Raw genomic sequence first — 14,303 nt, forward strand, 5'->3', positions numbered from 1 at the left:
GAAGTGCAGTAGAATCAAAAAAGGTGGTACTGAGTACCCAGTGGATTCAGTGGCCATAAATTTAAAGTAAATCCAATTTAAAGAAGGGACCACTAGTTAAGATATTGTGATAAATGTATGCTTTCACATCACTCCCTCTCCTCTACCTATAGCTGTGAGAAATAAAATATATAAAGAATAAAGAGGGGTTCAAAAGTTACAAACTTCCAGTTATAAAATAAGTCCTAGGGATGTAATGTACAGCATGGTGACTACTGTTAATAATACTCTATTACATATTTGAAAGTTGCTAAGAGAGTAGATCTTAAAACTTCTCATCACACACACAAAAAACAAACATTGTAACTATGTCTGGTAATGGTTTAAAGTTTGATCGAAACTTTGATGAAACTTTGTGTTTCAGTGTACCTGAAACACAGCAGATAACTAAGGCAGTAAGTGCAGTTAAAGCAGTGAGGCTGCTGATAACCTATCTAGAATCAGCCATGGATAGCTGAGAATTTGGGTTCCTCGGGGTAAGGGATAAAATATGTTTCATTTAAGTCTCACTCTTGAAGCTGATGTTGGATGTACCAGTCAGGTCCAGAAGAAGAACAAAAAATACTCTAGAATCTGAGGCATGAAGAAATTTAATACACAGAATCAAGTGCTTATAAAATCATTGAGATGGTTGAAGAAACAGGTTTCAGGTTGGATGGGTATTGTGGAATGACTTCCAGAACACCATGGGACCAGAAGTAGGGCCTACAACCTCAGCAACTTTGGGAACTTTCCCAAGCCAGCAGCCCCACCAAACCCTGGACATTAGGAGAATGTTCACCAATCATCATCATCATCATCATCATCATCCTATGCCCTTGCACTGAGCAGGGGCACAGACTTCAGGAAGTGACTCTACCTCACTTGCACTCTCCAAATCTAGCATGGATGTACTTAGTTGACTGAATCTAAGTAATATCTAGGAAAGAGTTTACAACCTTGCCAAACAAAAGGGAAAAGAAATGCTAGGTGCTAAACCAATCTGGTATCCAGAATGATGAGGTGTCATAACATGAAAAGGATTGTTGACCTGAGAGCTATGGGTCTGCTGGGGTGTCAAGGGGAGAAGAAAGACCCCATGGACAGAAACTGAATCAAATGAGCCCTGAAACACCATTGTAAGTCTTGTTTCTAAATTTTGCATCCAAGAAGCAGGGAGCAAGCAACTGCTAGGCTGGAACTAGTGACAAGAAAATGAGAGCTAGAGAAAACAAAAAACTCCAATTTAAAATGAACCTAGCAACCTAAAGTTATTCAAAGAAAGTTAGCAACAAAATCAGCAATTAGAACACAGATTCACTCTTGGTGAAATTAATCTTATGTGTTTAGAATATTCTAAGAGATAATAGAAAGAATGATATCAATTTTAAAAATATGATTTGTAAATGAAAAGTGACTAAAAATAGGTGGAAGTAAAAAAGATCCACTTAAAATCTATGAATGAAAAATATGATTACTAAATTTTTAAAAAATATCAGTACATGGCTAAATACAAAATTAACATAGTTAAGTAGAGAATTAGTAAATTGGGAATAGTAATGATAAATTCACCTGGAACACTGATAGGGAGATATTTAAAATGTAAATAAGAAGGTGGAAGTTGTGGAAAATAGCTTGAGAGGCCTTGAAGTACATCTAAGGGAGTTTCAGAAGTAGAGAATGCAGGAAATTATGGCAAAACAACATTTGGAGACTTCTGAAATTTTTGCAAAAAGTAAAAAGATAAGTAGTTGTTCCTAGATGGAATGTATACTGTGAATACAAAAAAAAAAAAAAATCAAATCAAATAAACCCACACTGACAGGAGTTGTGATTAAATAAAAGCACATCAAGGATAATGTTAAAAATCTTAAGGGCTTCTAGAGAGAAGCTCTTCTAGAAAAGGAGAAACAGACAAGTACACTTTACTTTTTCTAGAAAAAATGAAGATGACATAAAAGAAACAGACAAGTACACTACCGTCAGAATTCTGATCAATAGTAATATAATGTTTTCACAAGCAAATGTCATGCTAACTTCAGAAGACTGAAAAACCACACCTAGCAACAAGAATCCTGTGCCTAGATTGACTAGAATTTTTTTAATAACATCAAAACAAAATTCCCAGATGCTCAAAGACAGAGTGTTTACCACTCACAGACCTTTACTGAAACTATTACTAAAGCATGCACTACAGCAAGAATAAGAAGTGAACATACTCATTTGGCCTGGGATAAAAAAAATGTCATGGAAGACATTGATTCAAATGTTAATAAATATTATTAACTTTTGACAGTAAAAAAATAGTAAATACAGTTGCCCAAATAATATATTTTCCCCAAAATCTAGGCTTTTTAAACAGCTCACGCGCTGGTATAAAGAATTTAAAAAGTTTGGCTTTTACCACATGAATTCAAGAGCAGGAGAGAGGTAAGGCTGGTGTGATCAGGGAGTGAGAATAATGGTGGATCCTGAGTTGTCATTGAGGTTATGAAGGAAGTGAAGGAGTCTCAGCAATGGTCAGTCATGCAAAAATGGTGGAATCATTAGTTCTCAGTGAGGTCAAGGAAATGTTGCAATCAGAATGCTGGTAGGATATGATAGAAGGCTGGGTCAAAGAGTGGATCCTTACAATAGATTTCAGAAATATTGTTTTGATGGGGTGATATGGGAATGGGACATGAAGTAGGGAAGAGAAAAGAAAATTAGAAGTGAGATATAGAAAGTGACAAAATTTTATCATTCCTCAGAATACAATGGGAGTAGGAATGTGAGATGGATACCGGCCAGCAGTATCCATCGCTGCTGTAGATGCTCGAGATACGAGAAAACATACATACAACCAAGTCCTGTGGAGAAATAGGAATGGCATGGCCACTCTCTCTAGTGGAGAGTGCCCCATTTTCCCGCCCGAGCAGGCTTTTATTAAGAATACAGATACAGTTTGTGAATTACAGTCTGGCAGGGAAGATCAAATGAATAGGTGGCTTTCTTTCAAAGAGGCTGACAGAACTCATGCTGGAATTCTGGGCTGGGATTTTGTGGGTTTTATCACTTAAAAAGACTGCAGGACCTAAAAGGCTAGTTTCATTTCCTGCTGGTGCCTTCATATTCTAATTCAAGAGCATCCTCCAGCAAGCAGATCTCACAGGATCTTGCATATTCTATGTCCCAGGTCTGATTACCCCGGGGGTCCACCAACTCTGGTCTGGACTGCACTGCCCCTGTTATTTCTACAGGCCTGAGTTGGGCAGAGGAGACAAAGGCAGCCAGGAGACTTGGATTTCTCACAGCTTGAACAAGGGCTCAGGCTTTGACAAAGCTGAGGGGGCAGGGGTCAATGTCGAGTCAATGTCGATCACCCCTCATTTCCACAGCCCCCTGAGTCTCTTCCCTGGGGCCTCCACATGATCATGCCTGTCTTAGGCAATTCCCCTCTTGGGGAACCTTACCTATCATTGGCTTACCTATCATTGATCAAGCACTGGGGGATAGGCAAGGAGCAGAAGCAGCGCTCCTGTCAGGGAGATAAGCTTGCCTCCTTAGTGGTTCCAGGTCCAGAGGTCTCTCACTCAGCCTTAGCCACAGCCAGGTTACAGCTTCCTAAGGCCAGGCAGGGCAGACCCCAACAGGAATGGAGGAGGAGGCAGGGGGTCAAGTCTCCAATGAGGGGAGAGAGTGACAATGTGATTTGTAAATGACAGCAGCAATGAGGAAGAGGAGGTCGAATAGCCTGATGGAGTAGGATGTTACAAGGCCTTGGGTGTGACCATGGAGCAGCTCTTGAGAGGGTGATGTTTCAATTTGCTCTGTAGAATGAGTCTTTTAAGAGTCCTTACTTGCAAGGCTTAAATTAGATATAGAGAGAATTCAAAAATCCATTTTTTTATTGTTAAGATAGTTTAATAACTACTGAGTTCCCTTGTTCTTTCTAAATGTCACTAGATTACATCTTATGACTTCATTTCAGAATACCTTGAAGGAATTTTATGCCTCGTTTGTTTGTCTTATAATTCCATGAGGGCCCAAGGGTATGGAATTACACATTTTTCCTTGGGAAAGTGATCTGTACCAAAGAGATTCAGAATTCCCTTTACTGAGGAATTTATAGTCCAATAAAATAAAAATATATCATTATGACTATATGCACTTGCATTTTATTGCTTTATTGGTTATGCACAGATTATAAATAAAATATGCAAACATTGCAAATATAGATAAAATCTATCTATAATATAAATTTAAACCTCTAAATAAGGCTCAGATTAAACACACTATAGAGCATTCTGATTTACCAAGTATTTTAGATTTTGCATGATTAAAAATAGTCAGGCAAAAAACTTTATTGAGCTTCTTGCATATTTAGGGTGATGTTTTCAGTGTCACAGTGATACAAAGACGTATAAGGTAGTGTCCCTACTCCCAAAATTTTAGTTTATGTATTTTAAAATAGATATTTTATAAAAGCAAATACATATTATATTCTAAATAGCAGTATCCCTCAGATTATTTTTAAAATTGCTCTGGATGTTCAAAGTAGAAAAAGATCGATATAATCAGAGCTGGTCAAAGAGAATCTAAGAAAGTTTGTATTTTAAAGAGATATTGCAAAGTTAAAAATGGCTCAAGCAGAAATTTCAAAACAAAAATGCAGAAGACTTATTTTATAGAACCAACTTTCTTAAATAAAGGGTCTTTGTATGGAAATAATTACAATAAAGACTACTTGGGAAATGGCTTTGAATGTCAAGGACATTAACCCATAGACATTCAGGGCTAGTGAAAGGCTTTGGGGCAGATAACAGACACTGTGGAGGCAGCAGTGTAAGACCTGTTACTGATAACAAAACACAACAGGGGTTGTATAACAGAGACATGAATCTCTGTTAGTGGTGTAGTGCAGGGCTTGGCATGAAGAGATGCAGGCCTGCTTCAGAGGTAGCGAGAGAATTGAATAAATGATTGAAGACAAAAAACATTATGATCAACCAACAGACTTTGTTACGAATTATTAACAGTGAGGTGACATCAAAGAATAAATCAGAGACTCAAAAGTATCAACAAGAATTCAGTTTAATCAAGAAAATTATGGTATTTCTCATGAAAATATTGGAAAGTAGGAAATAAAGCTATTTTAGCTCAAACCAAGTATTCTTATATTTGGGAAGAATAATATCTACAGGCAACAAAAAACATGGGTAACTGGCAGTGTGTATGTTAGTGTTTTATCTCAAATAAATAGCTTTTTATTTTGTTATTATTAGAAATGCTAAGTACATCTAATGACTTAAAAAAACAGCTTTAACAGTGGAAGAATAAATAGAAGCACAATTGATCACCATGCCAGCCAGTGTTTCACTGAGCAAGTCGTTCCTAATAATTGCAACAAAACATGAATAAACAAACACAAGAGTAGCCATTACTCATTAGCTCATTCTTGATAGACACTGGACACTAAGAAAATGGGAACATATAAAAGCCCAATATAGAATAAGATCCAAGTCATGGAAGAAATCAGCAAATTCACGTTGTGTTTAGATTGTACTTCTCTTCATATTTTGCTTTATTAACAAAGGTTGTTGGCCTGCTTAACTGGTGTTTTACATAGATTAAAGTACTAATCAAAGTTGCTTCATGTTGGAGATTCATCCTTGTAAAGAAATTTTCATTTACAAAATGCCTGATCCAGATAGGTTTTCTTTGGTTGAGTGTGTTTTATGCTCCATGCCAGGCTGCCCCCTGCCCCACTCCAATGCAGGACCCATTCTACCACCATGCAGAAGGAATATTCTCTCACTCTGTGATTTCTCTATCTGACCAGACATCAAATAGCTGCAGTCTGTTCCAAGAATTGAAAGCCTAGTTTTTCTCTGACTACTAAGGTCACGTGTTTAATTTTTAAGGTCAACACATCCAATTAAAACAGTTTCAGCACAGAAGAGACAATACAAGGTAGAAGGCTTTCAAAGGACAAGATATTAATTTGTCTTAAGTTATATCAATAAGGGGAAATAAAAATTTATTACTGCTTTCTGCTATGAGTGTTAGACACTCTAAGTAAAACTCAGTGACTCAAAAAAACATTTTTTAAGATAGCATCAAAGGAATGTTGTGGCCTCTGGCAAGGTCAAGAATCATGAGCAGACATTATCTCCAGATTTGAAGGAGTAAATCATATCAAAGTGATTTTAAATCAAATCAAACTGGACATTTTATCAGTCTCATGGACTAATATAAAAGGTTCTGCATTTTGAATCCTTCACAAAACCTATACAAGCACAACATTTACAGGCATCCGGCACCTCCCTCCTTCTTTATCTGACTGGCGCTTTAGCCCAGATTTTTTTCTGTTTCTCCTGTGCCCAGAACTCCAAGAGCCCTGTGTCACCCTTATAGGGAGATAGAGACCATATCAGATCTTGGAGCTGTATGAGCAGTTATAGAATGTTTCAGAAGGGTCAAATGACTGGGTATAGCTAACTAAAAGTTTCTAACTAAAAGTTTCCTACACATTGCTGCTTTCTCTCAAGTTTATAGTTAACATAGCAGCACAGGAAACTGCCCAGATTAATCTTAGGGGTGTGTGCATTTGTTTTATTTTTATTTTCTGGCAGATGCATGATGAGCACAAGGATTTGCTTTCTCACACCCATGTTTTGACATTTTATACATCCATGAAAGAAGAAATCAATCCCAGAAAAGACTTCTGGTACTCATAATTAGCTAGTCGATGTATTTTTAACTATGAATTCCTCAGTGAATAGGTAAGGGAGGTGGTAGGTTTTCACAACAAGCACATGGCCTCCCTTGTATCAAGCTGGGTTTATGTCTTGGTTCTGCTATTTACAAATGTGTGAACACAAGCAAATTGTTTAAATACCATAGGCCTTCCTTCCTCATCTGTAAAAATAGTGTCTGCCCCAAGGAGTTGTGAAAGTGAAATGAACTAACATATATAATATACTTAGCCCAATGGTTCTCTCCCTCCAAGTGCTCAATAAATGTCAGCTGTTATTATGTTGCTACTCTGTGAGGTTACTTTAACTCACAATGAAAACTTGATAGCCTCACAAGAACACTTTACTTTTATATAATTACCTTAATTTCTCAAGGATGACTTGTGTATTCCAACATTGTGCCTTTACTCATGCATGCTATTTCCCTTATTTGGCATATCCATGAACCATCCCTCTGCCAAACATAAAAATTTGGCACAGAATTCACCTCCTTCAAGGTGCTTTTTCTCTGGCCCACCCAATTCTACCTACTCTGGTCCTTTCTCTCATGTCTCATCCACTTAACCGTTATTTATGCAATGTATGCCACATTGCCCTGAATAACCTGCATAAAATAAACTAATACTGGAGTTATGCCTGTCATTAGCATATTTAATTGTGTTGTAAAGGAAATACAATATTGCTTATGCTTTTGTGAGCCAGCGATCAGTTTTCATTTTCAAAACCACACAGGAAGAGGCTATTTTACCCCCAAAGGGGTTTACAAATCTTTTATTTTACCACAGCAAGAAGAAAACTCTAACCACCCAAGGAGATGGCAGCTATCAAAGCAGAGGTCTCAGGTCACAGCAGAGAGAAACTCAGAGACTGAACACTGTTCTTTGAGCAAGTGCATAAGTAAACAAAGACTAAATAAGGGCCTCAAGCAAGAAGCAAACAGGCTTGGGCCATTAGTGCTGTAAATGAGGGGGTTATTGCAGGGCACAGGGAAGACTTTCTAGACTGGACTAGATCTACTCACTGACCTCCATGCTGTGGGTTTTACTTTCCTTAGCAGAAAACAGCTTGGAGGTACAGAAATCACTTAGTCAACTCTTCAGGTGTCTTCAGTAGGAATAAAAATCTATGCTGTTCTTATTATGAAATTTGGCTTCAGTTATTCTGAACAAATAAATTTATCATTTTTCAAGCCCTGGCTGGCATAGCTCAGTGGATTGAGCATGGGCTGTGAACCAAAGTGTCGCAGGTTCGATTCCCAGTCAGGGTACATGCCTGGGTTGCAGGCCATGACCCCCAGCAACCGCACATTGATGTTTCTCTCTCTCTCTCTCTCTCTCTTTCTCCCTCCCTTCCCTCAAATAAATCTAATAAATAAATAAATAAATATTAAAAATTATCATTTTTCATTAGGTCTTCAATTTTGGTACATCAGAGAAATAATCTAATGTATATAAGACTACTGTAAATAATCCAGATATCTATAGGACTCTTTCAAGTGGATATTGATTTACAAAGTGGCCAAGGTACCATACAAGCTTATTCAAACCACCAAATATAATTCTCCTAACCAGATATGCTTCTCACTGAATTCTCATTGCAACTGCACTTCTTACTAGGAGGACTGAAGTTGCTTATGCTTCATATGTTTATTTGGTCCTTTAATGGGTTCAGACATTCTTTATGCATTCAGATCTTTATATTAATTCTTCCTGTAAAAGCAAAGACTAATTTATTTTACACTGATCATTTCAATACTCAGTATTTTTATATGTTGTTAAGGTTAATAACTTGTATATACATTAGCTGTTTATTTCATACTCAACTTGGCTCTTCCATGACATTGTGATGCCCAGGTCTGGGACACAGGGACTCTATTTCCAGCTTTTGAAAATTTCAAAATGACTGGCAGTTCTGTACACATAGCGGAACATATATTTTATTTAATAAATGATTGAAGAAACAAATGTATGAAAAAACAAAGACAAACTGTAAGGGAATAACAAGATTCTGAATTTCAAACTGGAGATCTAAGAGAATTCAAATATTATCAAAATCCTTTAGGGTTGTGTCATGGATTTAGGGTTTGTGGTTCAATAAGGTTGAAAATGCATGACTGAAATTCATTAGGAAACATACATATAAGAGCTGTTTTATTGGTTGTCTTTCAATGTCCTTCATGTCACTGCCTCTCTCCATGGGACAAAGGAAGCCTCATTTTGGCTTGGCCTTCATAGATCCTCAAGATTGGTATAGATTATTAGGTAGTTACTTAAGATGACTTTTTCATTGTGTTGAATTTGCTATTGGCCTTCAAAGTTTGCTCTAAGCTTTGTATGTTGGACTTAGACTATTTCACAGTTTTGAGATTAGGATAAAAAATATATATAACCTAGTGTAAATACTTCCCCCCACCTTGAAGAGGTGGCATCTTTGAGACAGGGTAAACATAGGCAGTCTCATAACATGGCAATGCTGCTCCAGAATAGTAAGAATATTCATCTTTTGGTGCCATACTATTCTCTTCAAAATATAGTCAAGGAATTTCTAATCACTTCTGGGAAACATTAACTATGTAATATTACAGAATACTTAAAAGTTCCAAGTATTATATCTGGAAAATAAAATTGTTTTTGAGTGGAAGCTACAGAGCAAAAAAGATACAGCCAGAACACATTGAGGTGTTAATGGAATGGTTTATAAATAGAATACAGATGGGAAAAAAGATTTGAATTACAGGAAAATATAACAAAAATGTGAGATATGGATTGACGTCTGGGGATTCAAGAACACTTTGAAAAGGGTTTCCATAATTTATGTTCTCCTGCTACACAGCAATAATAGTTGCATTGCCACACAAGCCCTGACTGTTGTGGCTCAGTGGATTGAGTGCCGGCCTGCAAATCAAGAGGTTTCTGGTTCAATTCCCAGTCAGTACACATGCCTAGGTTGCAGGCCCAGTCCCCAGTTGGGGGTACATGAGAGGCAATCACACATTGATGTTTCTCTTACTCTCTGTCTCCCACCCTTCCCCTTCAAAAAGAAATAAATAAAATCCTTTAAAAAATAGTTACCACAAAAGGAAAATGCATTTAAATAAAGCTTTTTCCTTAAACTGCATCACAGAATATGTTTTCATATAAACTTGAAATGAGAGAAAAACTTGGCATGGTCAAGCCATTTAAGAGGCTAATAATCACTCTTGGAATCATTAATATGGAGATGACCTTATGTAGAGAAAAGAAAAGGAGGAGAGACCTATTCTTTTCCCATAGTCACTTGTGCACTTTCTAAAAGTTAGTTTATTTGATGTTGCTATTAATCTCTTAACCGTGCTGATTCAGGAACTCTGACTTTAATGAATTAGTATATGTCACAGATCATAACATGCATATACAAGAAAATAGACTCTAGATCATTGTGTTTACCACTTTTAAGCTTATTATTTTTGGCAATTCTGTCTCCTGAGAGTCAGAGACAAAGCAATAGAAATGGCTAAACACACTGTATTCCATTGGATTGGTAAATATTTACTGTATGATTGAGTCAGCAGTGAATTGACATCATAGTGACTGCATAAAACGTACAAAAGTCAATAGAATTGTCTGAAAATATAATGCAAGTTGTAGAGAATAAATTCCATTTATAAATTTATCTTCCTTGTGGTAATGTCCATGAGAAGGTTCTAATATTAGAGAAATGGATTTTTTTTTCAGGTCACAATTGCATTTCCATAGTTACAGCTCTTTGTTGGTTCTTGCAGCTTAGCCTGGTCATTACTGCCTGTATGTCAGAGATAATGTGTTTTTAGTTTTTAAATGTTGGTGAATTATGCATATTTTGAATCTCCTGACAACGATAAAATGTCAGTATGTGCACATAATGACTGTAGTGAAAGATACATGGTATTTACAAGCTAACAAATGGGCAGTATTCACAAACTGAACAAAGGAGGTAGCCCTGTTCATTCAATTTGGTAATAGTTGCTCCCCAGATATTAGTTTAAATATAATCTTTAGTTGTAATTTGTATATTTAAAACAGTTATACAAGTAGCCAATCATCTGAGTCAAGGAACAAACTACGAAAGCTAAATTAGAAATAGTGCCAATTTTGATCCATTTACTGTCAAGAGGGTACCTTGATGGAGAAGCCCAAAGCGCTGGAACTTGGATTGACCATTGCAAATAGGAGATGACAGGCAAGATGAGAGATGATGAGAAGACTTTGGCAGGGGTGGAAATTGCGTCAATAGTACTCAGGAAAGCTGACACACTGACACAAGTAACAGGAAAAGACTACTCGGTCTTCCTCCCACGTTCATGCAAATAGATATTTTAATCACATGCAGTTTAAGCAAGAAGGACTGAGATGGAGACAGGAAGTTGGCAACAGCTGCCATGATCATCTCAGGGACTAAATTGTACAAAACCATATTCAAATTCTTTTGAAAAATCAAGAAAACATCTAATCTAAAGATTTGGTAATTATTAAGATGACTTCCCATACTTAAGGATAAAAGAGTCACATATTCAAACCAGCAGGAGCAAGATGAACTCATTCCTGAAAGCATTTCCCTAATTCTGTCTGTAACCCCATAAAGATTCTTTTCCAATCAAATTTAATTTCCCCTTGACCCAATTTTATTGCATGCTACCCTGTGTTTGTGAATCCCGACTCAGGTACTAAAGATATTATTTTAAGTAGCTGATATAACTGTGCCTGTAGCAAATCCCTTACAAGGCTTTAAAGTAATAATGTAGAATGTAAATATCTTGATGAAACTGGTTGTTAGATAACTTTTGGTTATGTGTCTTTGGTGAGGCTTTGAATCATCTCTAGGTAACCAGGATGTTAGAAAGTTGCTGGTGTTTTTGCTAATGACTGGCATAGCTTCTTACAATTCAAATGTGTTTTTTTTCTTTTTGAATTTGTTTAAATTTATTGATTTTAGAGAAAGAGAGAGAGGATAGACAGAGAGAGAAAGAAACATTGCCCATCCATGCATTTGTTGGTTGATTCTTATATGTGCCATGACCAGGGTTTGAGCCTGCAACCTTGACATATAGGAATGATGCTCTAACCAACTGAGGTACCTGAACAGGGCTCATAGAGATATATAAATTGAAAATAGGCAGGAATCTTAGTGATTATGGAGTTTAGGCATCTTACTTTAGAGATGAACATATTCTTTATTACCTAGATTTTTTTCCTAACCAGTTCCCCTAATTCTTTCCAATTCCAGTGAAAAACCATGTTATTATATTTATTTTGTAATTTCTTCAGTCATATACATTTTCAGTTAGACTTTCAAGAAATCAATAAGCATTTTGTTGAGGACTCATTGAATTCTCTGAGCTATGCTAACTGATGCAGTTGAACTATTTATAGCATGGTATTTTTCTAAAATCATTAAAATATGAGAAAACAAAGTAAAACAAATGAAAGAATTTGGATCACTGGGTCACAAACTTCTCCTATATTTTTTCAGTATTTCCTTCGACAAAAAGTGGTGGTAACATCTCAGATTTGTATTAATAAAAGTATAAGACCTAGAAAGAAGGAAGTAATGTTTCCATTCTACTCAAGGGTGACCAAACCACATTTGGCATAAAACATTCAGTCTTAGAGTCCTCAATTTAAGGGAACTTAGGTAAGCCACAATGTGTTCAGAAGATAGTAAACAATTCTGAGATCATGTAGCATAAAAATTGAAGAATAATGTAAACTTTCACCTAAAGAGGAAGGGATATAAGAGGACGATGAAAGCTGTCTTCAAATATTTTGCAGTGCAATTGTGTGAAAGAAGGATAAGTTTGTATATATAGGTGTAGCCTGTGTGTCTCTAAAAGCATGAATCCAGGAGTATAAATAAGGTCCCATCAATACCTGAATTGCATTTATCTGTCCCACCCACCTGTATAATAGGGTTTTGCTTCCTACCTCAGGGTATTTTCTAATTTGATACCATTGATCCCCTCATGTTTATTTTTTCTGCTCTCCCCTCCATTGCCCATGAGCCTTGTGCTGGAGGTATTTCATATCTATGAAATGCTGTTGGTAGAAACACTATTTCTCTGCCAAGGATGTGGCCTTTCTGTGCCCAAAGCTTCAAAAACATTCAAATGCAAAAATCCATGCACAACTAAAGTTGCTTCTCTGATGCTTTAAACATGGAAACAATCCCCTCTGCCAATGAAGCACAATACCTGGTTGCTGGGGCAAAATTAGAGACCAGGTTCTCACCCATCACACTGAAAGCAGCTCAACAAAAATTTCTCTTTTCCCAAATCCGTCCATAAAATTTACTCATAGGTCATGACACCTGGAGAAGAGGACTGGGGCCAGCGAGAGTTTCACACACCCAAAGTCGGGATTGACCTCTGATCAGAGAAAGCAGGACTGATGACAAAGCTCCTGGGAGATGCTTCAGTATAAGGGAAGATTAGGCAATGACTGGGGATTTCATAAGATCCAATTTGCTACCTTGAGAGAATTTTCCCTATCATCATTTCTGTTCAAGTATGTACTCCATGTCAGCAAGTTGTCTGCAGAGGATTCAAGCAGCAAATGAGTGTTTGGACTAGATAACCTTGAATATTCCTTCTGACTCCAAAACTGTAGGGGTCCAAAGCTGTCTGTTCACCTTGGACATTGAGTAGGATGTTGGTTATGGAGCTTGATAAGTGGGGCAATAAAAACACAATCATCATCATAGGCCTAAAAACAAATAGAATTCAAGGTGTCAGGATGTCTTTATGCCCTCTTCTATGTGTTAACCTTACTGCTGTTTCTCCAAGTGAGATGTGCAGACCTTCATCAGAATCACCTGGGAAGCTTATTAAAAATTTAGATTCTTGGCATGAAAGCTTAGAAAGCACTCTTTAAAGCAGCACTATTCAATAGAACTTTCTGAAATTATGGAAATTTTCCATATCTTCAGTCCAGTAACCACAAACCACAGGAACATGTTGAGCATTTCAGAAGTGGCTGGCGTGACTAAGGAACTGAATGTTTTTTTCAGTTTTCTTTTTATTGTTTATGCTGTTACAGTTGTTCCCACTTTTTTAAGTTTTGTTAATTTTAATCAATTTACATTTAAATAGCTACACATGGCTAGCAGCTGCCATATTGAACAAGGCAGTTCCAAAGTCTTAGAAGAAGGAAGCTTGGAGAGAATTAAGTTTGTGATGCATAGGAGGAACAAGGGTGGGCAATTGAAGCAAAAACATGAGGTTGGATCAGGGATGCAGCAGAAATTAAACAAATAAGAGGAAAGGGCCTTAGAGATCACCCGATACAATAGCTTATACCTTTTTCTGCAGTTCTGGAACTCTTTGAGAATTATTGAAAGCAATGGATAGTCATAGTCAGTAATATGCTCATCCTAATTTAAATGATAAATTTATATGAGGTCTTGGAGCAATAGAATTGGAGAATCCCTAAAGCTCACCCACTGTCCCCATTCCAAACCACAAATCCCTGAGTAGAATTCTTGGTGTAGTAAAACACCCCTCTGTCCATACACAGAAAACTAAAACAAGAGGTTTCA

This window comes from Phyllostomus discolor, chromosome 1 (genome assembly GCF_004126475.2).
Source record: "Phyllostomus discolor isolate MPI-MPIP mPhyDis1 chromosome 1, mPhyDis1.pri.v3, whole genome shotgun sequence".
NCBI lineage: Eukaryota > Metazoa > Chordata > Mammalia > Chiroptera > Phyllostomidae > Phyllostomus > Phyllostomus discolor.